This window comes from Conger conger, chromosome 10 (assembly GCF_963514075.1).
Source record: "Conger conger chromosome 10, fConCon1.1, whole genome shotgun sequence".
Classification (NCBI taxonomy): Eukaryota; Metazoa; Chordata; class Actinopteri; order Anguilliformes; family Congridae; genus Conger; species Conger conger.
Genome location: NC_083769.1, coordinates 29,758,814 through 29,770,607, shown reverse-complemented (window position 1 = coordinate 29,770,607; position 11,794 = coordinate 29,758,814). Strand labels below are relative to the sequence as shown.

At 46.0% G+C, this 11,794-nt stretch overlaps 1 protein-coding gene across 4 annotated transcripts in view; it reads left to right on the top strand.

Moving 5' to 3' along the window:
* Positions 1-1,768: 1,768 nt before the first annotated feature.
* Positions 1,769-11,794, top strand: part of LOC133138506 (extracellular sulfatase Sulf-2-like) — a 114,730-nt gene continuing 104,704 nt past the window's right edge. For 2 of the 4 annotated variants that reach the window (XM_061257324.1, XM_061257320.1), the window contains exon 1: positions 1,783-2,215. The gene's annotated coding sequence lies outside the window, so the exon portion shown is untranslated. Of the gene's footprint in view, positions 2,216-8,309; positions 8,345-11,794 lie in introns of those variants that run through there. The other 2 variants (XM_061257321.1, XM_061257322.1) reach the window with 2 other exon arrangements.

Below are 11,794 nucleotides of genomic sequence, written 5' to 3'. Positions count from 1 at the left end.
TGATGAATGTACGAGTGTATGTTTTGTGGCAGTGGAAACACGGCCATGTTTTTTTTGTTTGCTTTTTATGACCATCTAAGGGTGATGAAGTGAGTTTATGGAGGACAGAGTCTCAAAGGGTGAACAGAGGAAGCTGAACTCTGAAACCAAAGGGCCACCTTCCTCTGTGACAGATAGTAGTGTGGTGCTATTTAAACATTGAATCTATAAATGGCGAGCACAAATGTGCACCCAATGAAAATTGCCAATGTATTGCTAATTCTGAAGCCAGCTTATGTGCTTTTCAGTATGAGGTGGTTTTGATCCCGGAATGCAAAAAAGAAAAAAAAGATGCTCTCTCTATATCTTCAGGCATTCTGTTCAAAGTACTCCTGTTAAATAAAAGCAAGTTTACAGAAACCTATTCTGATCTTTAAATCAAATTAATGAAAACAATGAAGTGAATGAGTAGCGAATGTACAGTACAGTACATCTCATTAAATGTGTAGATTATTCCAACAGTAGGCTATGGACCAGGTAAAGAACAGAGTACATGTGTAGATGGTCTGTTACAGTAGACTGTAGTGACACTATAGAGATGGCTAGGGACAAGCATGTACCACTATTAGAAATAAATCAGTGGTTTTTAAACTACTGTTCTCCTGCATTCTGGTACAGGCACATCAGTACAGACTCACGCACTCACACTCACACACACACAGATCAGCATGTAAAATCCCTGTTATTTCCGTTTGCACATGGAATGCTGACCCATAATGCTGTCTGAAATTCAAAACCATAGACACAGTGTCAGTAAAGTGGCAGCGCAAACCTGAAGGCCGGACCTGTCTGTTAAAGACACAGGAGCTTCGCCATGCTCATTTTACAGGGCTAACCGCAGGGCAGCCGCTGGTTAAGCACTGGCAACCAGAGACAGACCAGATGGGAGTGCCTGCAAAAGGCACTCTGGTGAGAGCTGGATAAACAGGATTTTTTTGGAAGAATTGCGAAACACATCCTGTGCCCAATCTGGTCAAGGTACGGATGCCATTTCTACCCACGCATCATGTTCCTTCTCTCTCAGGCCAGCGGTTAGGCTCAGTCACTAGTGTGAGTCAATCCTGTCAGGCTTCTATTATCATAAAGAGAGAAAACCATGCCTGACTGAGGCAAACTCCAGTGGCAAAGTTTGAATCAGGAAATGTAAAAAAAGTTAACTTTCTTTGTCTGCATGTATGTTTCCTTTTTTCTGAGTCTGGTCTGTTTTATTTCATGGAATTTATTTTATTTGTATGTGAGGGTGTGTATTGAGCTCCATGAATGCCTGTTCCCATGTGGGCAAGAGAGCCTGTTTTTGACTAAAGTTCCACTCTGTAACTTTGTACCTCCTGCACCTCCCTTCCCTCTCTCTGTCTTACACAGGCTTACACAGGCCATTAAGTCTGAAAGGTACCAGCCTCATGAATACAAAGTGTCTGAGCCAAGCTTTGCCTTTTCCCTCTGTGTTCTCTCCCTCTCCCTCCCCCTCCCTCCCTCCCGCACCATTAAAATCGATCCCCCTCTCTCTCTCTCTCCCTCTCTCTCTCTCACTCTCACTCTCTCGCTCCCTCTCTCTCTCTCTCTCTCTCTTTCTCTCTCTCTTTCTCTCTCTCTCTCTCTCTCTCTCTCTCTCTCTCTCTCTCTTCCTCGGGCTCTGCTGCTCCGCCCTCTGTTCTGAGAAAGTGCTCTGCTTTCAGATTGGGCATGGGCACTGCGGCCCTCCCTCCTCTCCCCCTCCCCTTTTTCTCTTGCTCGCTCTGTGAGTGAGTGAGTAAGTAAGGCAAAGAGGCAGGCGTGTTTCAACAGATGGCTCGGGCTGTCCTGATTCAGTCATCGCTGCTAGTTGAATGAGAGCTCAGAGAGGTGAGAGAGAAAGAGAGAGAGAGAGAGAGAGAGAGAGAAAGAGAGAGAGAATGAGTAAGAGGGAGTTCAGGGAAATGAAACTGTAGAGAGGGACTTCTGCTTTTTCCTCCCTCCCCCACTCCCCCCCTCTCTCACTTCTCAGTGTATGTGTATTTGTGCCTTTTCTCAAAGTCTCAGAGCTTGCAGTGTAGCGGTCAGTCTGGTCTGTCAGGAAGCTAGTGAGAGGACAGGACAAGACAGTGGTGATGAGGCTGTGACCCCACGATTCCAGTCAGTCTCTGCCCAGGAGGACACCTGCTGTCTCTGACAAGCTTTGGAGGACCGTAGCTGCAAGGTACAGTGACTCTGCCCTACTTTGCTTGCCTGCTTCTCCCTGGGATCCACGTTTTTTTCACTTGCTGCTATTAGCTGCGCTGATGTAACCGGACTGGGAATTCTTAGGAGCCAGTGCAGTGCTGCTGCTAAGCAATGCCGGGCTCACAGACTTCTCCCACTCTCCTTTCCTCTCACTCACTCCCTCCTAACTCTTTTTCTCTCTCCGTCTCTTCTTCTTAAAGGAGACTTACACTTATAAGCACACATCTGTCCATTACTTTGTGTGTTTTTTTGTGTCTGGATTCGGTAATGATAGGAGTGTTTTGGGAGTTCCCATAAGTGTCTTAGAGTGTGGAAAACTATGCGGGCAATGCGTCAGAACCATCAGTGTCCATCATTCTCTGTCTGTTAGATAATGCTGCTCTTTTGCAACTCCTGTAATTTCTGGTGGCCTGTAGCTTATGCCTATGGACATTATTGTAATTATACATTAGCACATGACACATACATATAAAAGACTAATTTGTATATAGAGAGTAATTAAGAGTTTACATGCATACACACACATGGGCACACACTGTTATATATGTATGATAACGAGATTTTCGGACAACTGCAGAGCTGTGATCATGTCTTTCATGCTGCCTTGGAATTAACTTTTATGTTGACTTTGGGAATCTGACAACTGCAGTTGAGAATGGTTGGACTGTATTTGCTGATGGTGTTTACATTTGGTTACAAATTCCCACGACTGACAGACAGACAAGTGCAGTCTCAATTTGGGGTTGAATAGCATCAATATGGTGTCCCCAGTATAGGTTTACCTCATTTCTTGGAATGCAAACAAAGATTCGGCCTACTTCACATACTGAGACAATTTGATGGTCAGAGCAGAGCATCTCTAGTTGCCTACTTTTGGCAAGCGTGGATTAAATAGTGATTGTGTGACATATTGTACAGTATGTTTTAGTAAAACAAAAGGCAGACAGGCTACTTTAGAGGATTTTTAGTTAAAATTTTTAGTTATTTTTTTTAATCAAACGTGACGCAATTGATTTTATTATTCTTGGGTTCAGGTGGTAGCGTTTAGCAGCACATCTGCGAGTGATATGATTTATAAATGATACTGCAAGTTTACCGGAAGTTCTTTCTTGTGTGTGGCTCGGCGCAATGCCTGCGATCCTCAAAAAAATGTACAATAAGTGAAATCAGGGGCATGTGCCATGGTTATTTGAAGCTGTCCCAGTGAGACAACTCTCATCGTGGTCACATACATAATCGGGTCCCTATCGGGAGTGCTGACTGTCAGCAGTCTGGGAATGCAGCGGCTCACAGAGGGCAGGGGGGTCAGGCCAGACAGCCTGATATGAAGACATCCTGCGTGTGACTTCTCCAAACAGAGCCAGCCGGAGATGTGACATCTCAAAACAGAGTGTACCCTCAGACACCTTCCCTCAGGCAACACCCAGCTTTAATACAACTGCCCTGGGCCCGTCTTTACACCAGGGTGTGGGACACGCAATATTCATTCAGCAACTATTTATATAACCGTTTTTCAAGGGCTTTTGGGGTTTGAAAACTGCTCACAAATGGTACACACCCAGCATGCAAGGAGAACAGGGAGGAAGGAACTGCCTTTGAAAAGCATTACATGTACTTTAGCGATACCAATGCTGGGAAGTCTGGAAAATGTTATTGTTTTGTTGGAAATAGTGCGCAGTCTTTATTTTTTTAATAATTAAATGCCACATTCAAACTCAGTTGTTTAAAGAAAGAGAACTGCATATTCCTGTGTTTTGCCAGGCTGACCAAATTGTTCTGCCGCTGACTCAGTTTCTCACAATGTAATCATACTAGTCTTGCGCCAAACTGATCGCCCATGTTGTAATACACAAAAATATTATGTAATATATTTATTGATATGCAGTGTTATGTGGTAATATAATATAGAATGACAGAGGCCTGGATTCAATCAAAATGTGTCTTGACTTCCAAGTCAATGCGAGGATGTGTTTATTTTACTTCACAAAGATGATTTTCTGAGTTCATTTTCATTATCACTGAACTTGGCAAACTGGAAGGAATATGAGGACAGATCTGGACCAGACCCTAGAATGGTGGTGCAGAGTGCAGGGGTTGAGTAATGTCCCTGCTCTGCTTGACCATCGCTCTCGATCCCAAGGTCACCCATCCCTTACCATGATAGCTCACCACGTGACCTTTTTCCCAGCCCCTGTGTGAGATAAGACCACACGTCCTAGGAAGCATTGAGGAGCGACATACTGTCAAGCTTTATTGATCCATAAATGTGCTAGATATACTTGCTTTCACTGCCCACATACTGGTTATATGGAGACAGCTCTCTTTCCTTGCCTCCAGCAAGGGTATATTTTGCAGAACAATTTACTGTGAAGGACCTTCCTATTTATTTTTAGACAACAAGTTGGTCTGTTGTAGTATTCGTATGGATATTTGAATTAAGTTGTGATTTCTTATGCTGTGGGTTGAATCTTCAGTTCATTGTAATCAGTGTAATCAGATGCCTTGTGCAATGGCCTCTCTCTCTCTGATGACTGAGGACAAGGACTGTGAATTCTGTGTGGGAAGAGCTCTCTCTCTCTCTCTCTCTCTCTCTCTCTCTCTCTCCCTCTCCCTCTCCCTCTCCCTCTCCCTCTCTCCCTTTCTCCTGTCCCCTGCTGCTTGCTGGCTGAGGTTGACAGGGACTTTTCCCCCAGATCAAACAGGGAATGACCAGCATGTGATTCCTGCTGCTCTCCTCCGTGGCAGCCCCAGCATACGGCCTGGAATAGCCTGCTCTTTAATTGTAAATGGCGGCGTTTGTCTTGGTAACATGTGGCATATTGCACATCTTGTGACCACTTGATATTAAGACATTAGTGCAGACGGCCCTCTCAGTGACTGCAGTGTGCGGATGAATGAGTGCAGTGTGGCCGGGAGATGCACTCAGTCACCTCTGGTACAGGAGAGCCGGAGTCCCGCGCTGGCCCTCATCCCTTCCTCCTTCAGCAAGGTTAAGCACCAGCGGTGCTCCACACACCTCTGACCCGGCGTCTGGGCTGCGTGCCCACGCCAGCTGGGCCCGTCCACCGCTGCAGGTCAGCTGCTTTGTAGAGGTTGTTGTTTCTGGTTTGTAAGTTGACGGTGAAAGAGGTTTGACATTGCGTGGCGGATCACAGCCCGCGTTTCCCCGGCTGTCTCAGCTGACCGGTTTTAACCACCCCCGATGACCGATGATCACTGGCGTGGTGCTGCAGTTTAGCCAAAAACAAATATCTGATGACGTGGTGACTGTTTAACTACGGAATCACGTGTCACTATTCATAATCAGCTCATCTTACGGTCAAGGGGGGAATATTGCATTACATCTATCCGCTTTTTCTTTGCTGGGATTTGTGTTTGTTTTTCTGTGCTGGAGGTCTCTGCCTGATCACGGCCCGAACGGCCCCTCTGTTTGACTGTGTGCATGTAGGCGCGGTCGAGCGCTGATGCGCTAACTCCGCGCTTGTGGGGGATTGGAGTCGGGCTGGGGGTGGGGGGATTAGCTGGGGTTAGGAAGACTGAGGCAAGTAGCCTCTCGGTGGGATGGTGTGGTAATATGTTGGATTTAACAGCAGGAATCTGTAACTGGCAGATATTCCCTGGGTAAAGCTCACCATGGGACTCGCAGGGAAACAGGGGAATCCCAGCAATCCATAAAATCCAGTTACAGTGGATTCTGTTGGATGGCAATATTTATTTCATTTTTGCTGTTCTTTTCTCTGCAAATCCATCCGAATTTTTTTACATGTTAACAATGGCTGAGAAAATGCATTCATGCAATACGTATTGCATGCATATTCCCATGCATTTTTTGTCATTCCAATAATCTTGTCAAAGCTGAGTGCTGTGCATAAATACACACACAATCCTTATTTGATGTGAATGCTCACAGATCTCCTGTTTTATTTTTGCTGTTATCGCTGAATGCTACTTTTAAGGAGATTATGTGTATGTTCGCTGTCTCAAATCTAACACCACTGGTCAAAGGTTAAATTGTTTTGCCGGAACTGAAATGGGCCTCATGATACAGTTTCCATGGCATTATTATTAAAAAAAATTCATCTGGGCAGATCAGCAGGGATCAGTGTTGCTGGATAGATGGGATTGAGCAAATAGATTTCAGTGAGTTGTTGTTCTGGTTGTTGTATTTGTATTTATTTATTTGTGCAGTGGAAAAATAAAAAACTCCAGATGTGCTCTTGTTCCTTAAGCAGAGGGATTGAGAGTACGGGCGGAACATTGCAGGGATTAACGGAGCCGGGGGAACGTGTGGCGGAACACCCATTCCCAGAGTACCGCTGGCCTTTTCACCTGCTCCCGCTGAGGCAGGGAGCGTGCCGCCCAGCAGGGCCAGACCCACGGGGTCTGCAGCGGGCCACATTCGGCACACCCATACCCGCTGTTCCTGAGAACATAACAGGGCGGACAATGCAGCGCATTGTCCTGCACCACGAGAAACCGAATCTGGACCTAACCAGGTCTATTTTTCCTGGGGCTGATTAATCTGAGTCATGGAGGGTGAACAGCTGTGATGAGACTGAGATGCCTGCGCCTCAGTTTTTTTTCCATTTGAAATGAGAGAGAGGACCTGGTTCATACCTCAACTGTGACTGTGAGGACGTATGGGGGAACCGAGGGGGGCGTACGGGGTGCAGGGGGGTGTAAGTGTGAGGCAGAGTAAATCTTTTTGACCCAGGAGAGGGTAAAAAGCCCTTCTGTGTGCCAATGAGGCATTCTTCATATTCCTTTCACATGGCACCGATTGGTGGAGCCTGTTTAACATTACCTCCTGCCCCCACCCCCCGCCCCACACTGCCCGCCCCTGCCTCCATTTCCCCTAAGCCCCCTAACTCCTCCTGCATTGGAATTTTGCACAGGGATTTGTCCTGGTTTTGTGTAGCAAGCTCTTCAGCAGCTACCCATAGAGGAAAATAAGTAAATGGATTTAACCCTTCTTTTTCCTGAATTTTCAGTCTGTGTGAATTAGGGCAGTAGTCATTCTGTTTATTTCTTGAAATAAGCTTGAATTTGCTCAGTGAAACAGGGTGTTGAGAGTCCACATTATTGTCACGTACATACACACAGCCGAGTTCATTCTTTTGAAGAAAATATCCAACTGCTGTCTGAGGTAGACACCCATAAATATTTTAAACAGTAAATATTTGATGATGCTGGACACTGTGAACTAAAATGTGTAATTGCTCTTATTGGAAGCTGCAAGGTTGACTAACAATGAACATGCTTTATAATCTCCATTTTTAGAGGCAGTTATACTCTGACTGTATTAATCAACAACATTTTTTGCTCAACTTTCATACAGGATATACTGTTATTGTTATATTTGAATGCATGATTTTTCATTCAGAATCATTTGAAGATGATTTCTATAAGAAATCTTCTACATCCTTCCTTCATAAGGGGCCCCCTTGTTATTGAAACATTTTGTGATAAAATCAGGACAGGAACTTGCTGTGTCTGAAGTGGGTCAGACAGTGACTTCACCGCAGGGCTGTCAGTGAGACCTGCTTCTTCACGCGATCTGGCGGCTGAAATATTCATGTCCATGGCGACTCATTGGGCGTGCAGAGTGACTCATAGCTATGAGTGCCCCCCACTCCACTGGGTCTGTGGTGGTGTGGCCTGCCCAGGGGGCTCTGTTTTGATGGTTTACCTATGCATAATTTAGACAACAGTCTGGCAAAATCATCAAATCAGCTGCCCTGCTTTCCCCTCAGGAAGCTGACGGCACGCGGCGAGGTTCTGCCCCGTTTAACGCACCTGTCATGCCCTCCCTCCCCCCTCCCTCCCCCCACATGGCACTCCCACCTCCGGCCTCTGGGCCCAGCTTTGGCTCAGCATTCAACCTCCCGCCTTCAGCGCGGTACTGACGGGAACCACGCACAGCAGTGGCAGCGTTTCCCCCTGTCTGCTAAACGTGACGCGCAGCGCAGGTACCGCCAGCGCACCGCGGTGGCGAGTCATTCTCAGTGTGGATGGGCCAATGCAATAACAGCTTCGCCGACTGGACCTGAATGTCAGACCGGAATTAATTTGCAGAATGCAGGGGAACTCCTCTGAGTTGAGAAAGGTAGGTCTGCGAAGCCTTTGCCTCAGTGGGGAGAGAGTGATGAAAAAAGGTATGCTGCAGCAATTTTAAAAGTTCTGCTGAAAATAAAAGAATAATCAGGGCCTTTGTGCTACTGTAGGTGCCTTGGCTGGAGTGGTCCTGCCTTACTACTCTGAGGAAAAAAGCAATCAACTTTGTTTCTGGTTGAGTGAAGAAATCCTCTGAGACTTGATTCACACTTATCTTTCTTGCTGTTTGCAGCGAGAGCGGAACTTGTGGTTGTAGGGATTTATTTTTAGGGGGGGTGGGGTGGGGGAGCTGGTACTTTATGATGATCTCAGCTTCACTGGTTTCATGACACTGACTCCAACACAAACTGTTTTTGGAACGCTTTTCGCCTTTTCTCTCCACACATGCGTGCGGTTCTAAGTATCCTAAAATGTGTAGTGTATAGTACTCTAAAGCATCAACCTCTGATAATATTTCTCCACTATTTCACGAGTGCTCAGTCTGTACAGTTCACTTCAGAGCTCCTGTGCTATGCTTTTCTGTTTTTTGCACGGTTGTACATTTCCTGTGCAGATAGGACTCAAGGGCAGGCCAGGCAGGACAGATCTGTTTTGATCTGGAGGTTAAACATCTGAAAAGGAGCTGATGCATTGGTTTTGTTTGGGAAGGCAGTTTGACATTGTTAGGTCCAAACATGTGAAAACGATGTAAAGGTTTAGACATTCTTTTTGGTATATTCTTACTTATCTTTTCACTCCAAAATGGGCGCCAATCAATTCATTTTTTCTTCTCCCTGAAGTCTTTGTTTACCAGGATGAATATATCTGAGTCATTCTCCTTTTCTGCTCAGACCAAGGTCAAATACGTATTTCAAATACTCCACACGGTTTAGTGCTTGAGAAATAAAAAAGATCCCTGAAAAATCTAGCATAAAAAAGAAACTCATTTTCAGAATATTACTGACAACAGATGTTTCAGTTGCAATGGAAGTAGCAGTAATCTGATTGTGCTGTTTAACATATTTCATTTAAATTACATGTGCAATATTATTTGAGCTGTATACTTTCAAAAACAATAACATTAATGAAAAGCATCCCCAATTTAATTGTTCATAAATGTATCCTGTTATTAATGTCATATTTATCTATACTTTCTATTGTATGTGCAACCTTGTCATTTGTCCAATAGCCGATAAGAGAATAAGTCTGGACTACGAGTGAGAGAGTGAGAGAGTGAGAGAGTGAGAGAGTGAGACAGCGAGAGAGCTGCAGTAACTTCCTCCATGAGCTGCGTCTCAGATCTGCTGGCTGTAATTGTACTGGGGAAAGGCAGGCGCTGAGAGCTGTCCCTCCACTCACAACACAAAGGAAGGTGATAGTGACGGAGAGCTGCTCACAAAACCGCAAACACCCCTGCTGGGTGGCGGAAAGTGGGTATCAGTCACAGTGACAAGGCTGAAGGTGACAGCGCGAGCTGGTCTTCCGCGCGACTGAAGCTGGCCTCGCCGCCCTGTTCTGTGCGCTCAGGTCCCCCTCGGTAATTTAATTATGCAGAGTGAGGCGGCCGTGTGTGTTTGTACACCAAGGTGCGCTACGTTAGCCCCCCTCTCCCCTCCCCTCCCATCCCCGCTGCATGCTGCAGCCGGGAGCATACCTGAGAAAACACGGCTGGATAGACTGTTTCTTATTAACATGCCAACATAAACATTTCCAACATGATGCATCATTCAGCGCTTGGCCCTGCGTGGCCTGGCCCTCAGCCACGGAGCACACAGGCAGTTTCAGTGGACGGCCCCGGGAGCGGGGGCTGAGTAATGGTGCTCCGGTTACCCCCGCACCCCTCCCCTTGGCTGGGTGCCGCGCGAGGTGCCAGCAGCGAGGCAGAGGAGCCGGCAGCCGCAGACTAGCCCTGGTTTATATCCCTGGGTTTTAATGTGCCGGGCGGAGAGGGCGGTGGGGAGGGGGTTCTTCAGAGCATAAAATTATTTTTTCTTCTCCTTTTCCACTTTTATTTTTATTACTGTAATTATTTTTCAGGTAATTGTTTACTCTTTTGTGCTTTCTTTTGTTACTATTCTCTGACATTATTTAAATGACCGTGCAAATTTGCTCAAAGCTATTGTGATGCATATTGTGGTACTTATTGAGATTGCTTAGTTGTTTTATGACTAAAATGTTTCTCTGAGTAACTTGTTGCTGCAGATGCTATATTGTGCGTTGTGTTTACTGACAGATATCCTTTGTATGGTCTGGACAGTAGCTGTAAGAGCCAGGCCACAGATCTGTATGGTGATGAGGCAGGTGGGGGGGGGGGGGGTGGGTAGGTAGAGGTAAAAATCTGCCATACTATGAGGCTCAACCAGTCTCCTGATCCTATCTGGCCAGAAATCCAAACCACCAGGTAAATCCAAGCTTTCATTTCACGCTCTGCTGAAGGTGCAGCTCTCTTGCGCTGTCCGTGCCTCATGCGCATACTGTGATCACGGTCACTTGTGTATCTGCGGGAGGCTCCGAGCCAAGTCGCAGGTTTAAAATGGAAATGGAAAGTGAAACACAGCTTCTTCCTTTTCTTCTTTCAAGTTAGGTGTGCTGTAGAGCTGCTGTGCCTGTGCTGCGTATTGAATCATGAAGCGATCTGCTGCATGTTCTAATACGGTACATTTCTATTTATTTCATATTGAAAGGTCATTTCAGCTACTACTAAAAAAACGGTGTTAAGTTTCCATATATGATAATATATGAATGTATTTTCTCAAGGTGTAGTGTTTTATTAACAGAAAAAGGCTCATGTGGGCAGCCGAGCTGGATGCAGCTTTTGGAAAGCATATCAGAAGTATGAGTAATTTAGCTGAGAAAGGGCTTTGAAGCTCATTGCTCCAGGCTTCAGGTACAGACGCAGGTGCTTTGTTTCAATTTATCTCCAAAGGTCAGCCGGTGCGCTAATGAAATCGGCCAAGCAGAAAGAGGCGAGGGGAGGGCGGAGACCACTGCCTCTGCCTGCTGCTAATTAGTTCCACAACTTCAGATAATTTCTTCTAAAAGCAGTCGGCGAGTTTGACTTTTTTTCCACAAGGGGCTTTCATTGGGGAAAGCCAAGCGCTGTAACTTATGGTCCGTTCTCTCAAGAGCGGCGGGTATAAGGCTGATCAGCAGCTGCTGTGCCGTGAGTGAAAAATGTGTTTTAATTGGAGCCGTTTCCACAGAGGGGAGATGAGCTTGCTGCATCAGGGTATAATGGATACAATGGCAAAAGGGAGTGGGGGGAGACTGTTGGTTTATGATTTTTGGCTCCTCTTTTGTGTCCCAGCTGCTGGTAAAAGGCAGCCCGCTGCAGTGGATTTTAGGTCTGATAAAAAGGAGAAAGGACGCCGGCTTTGGGGAGATGAAGAGCCTTTAATGACGAGCAGACTCACTGAGAGTGCAGCAAAATAAGGTTCAATAGGAGCTGTGAGGAGAAGGCTAA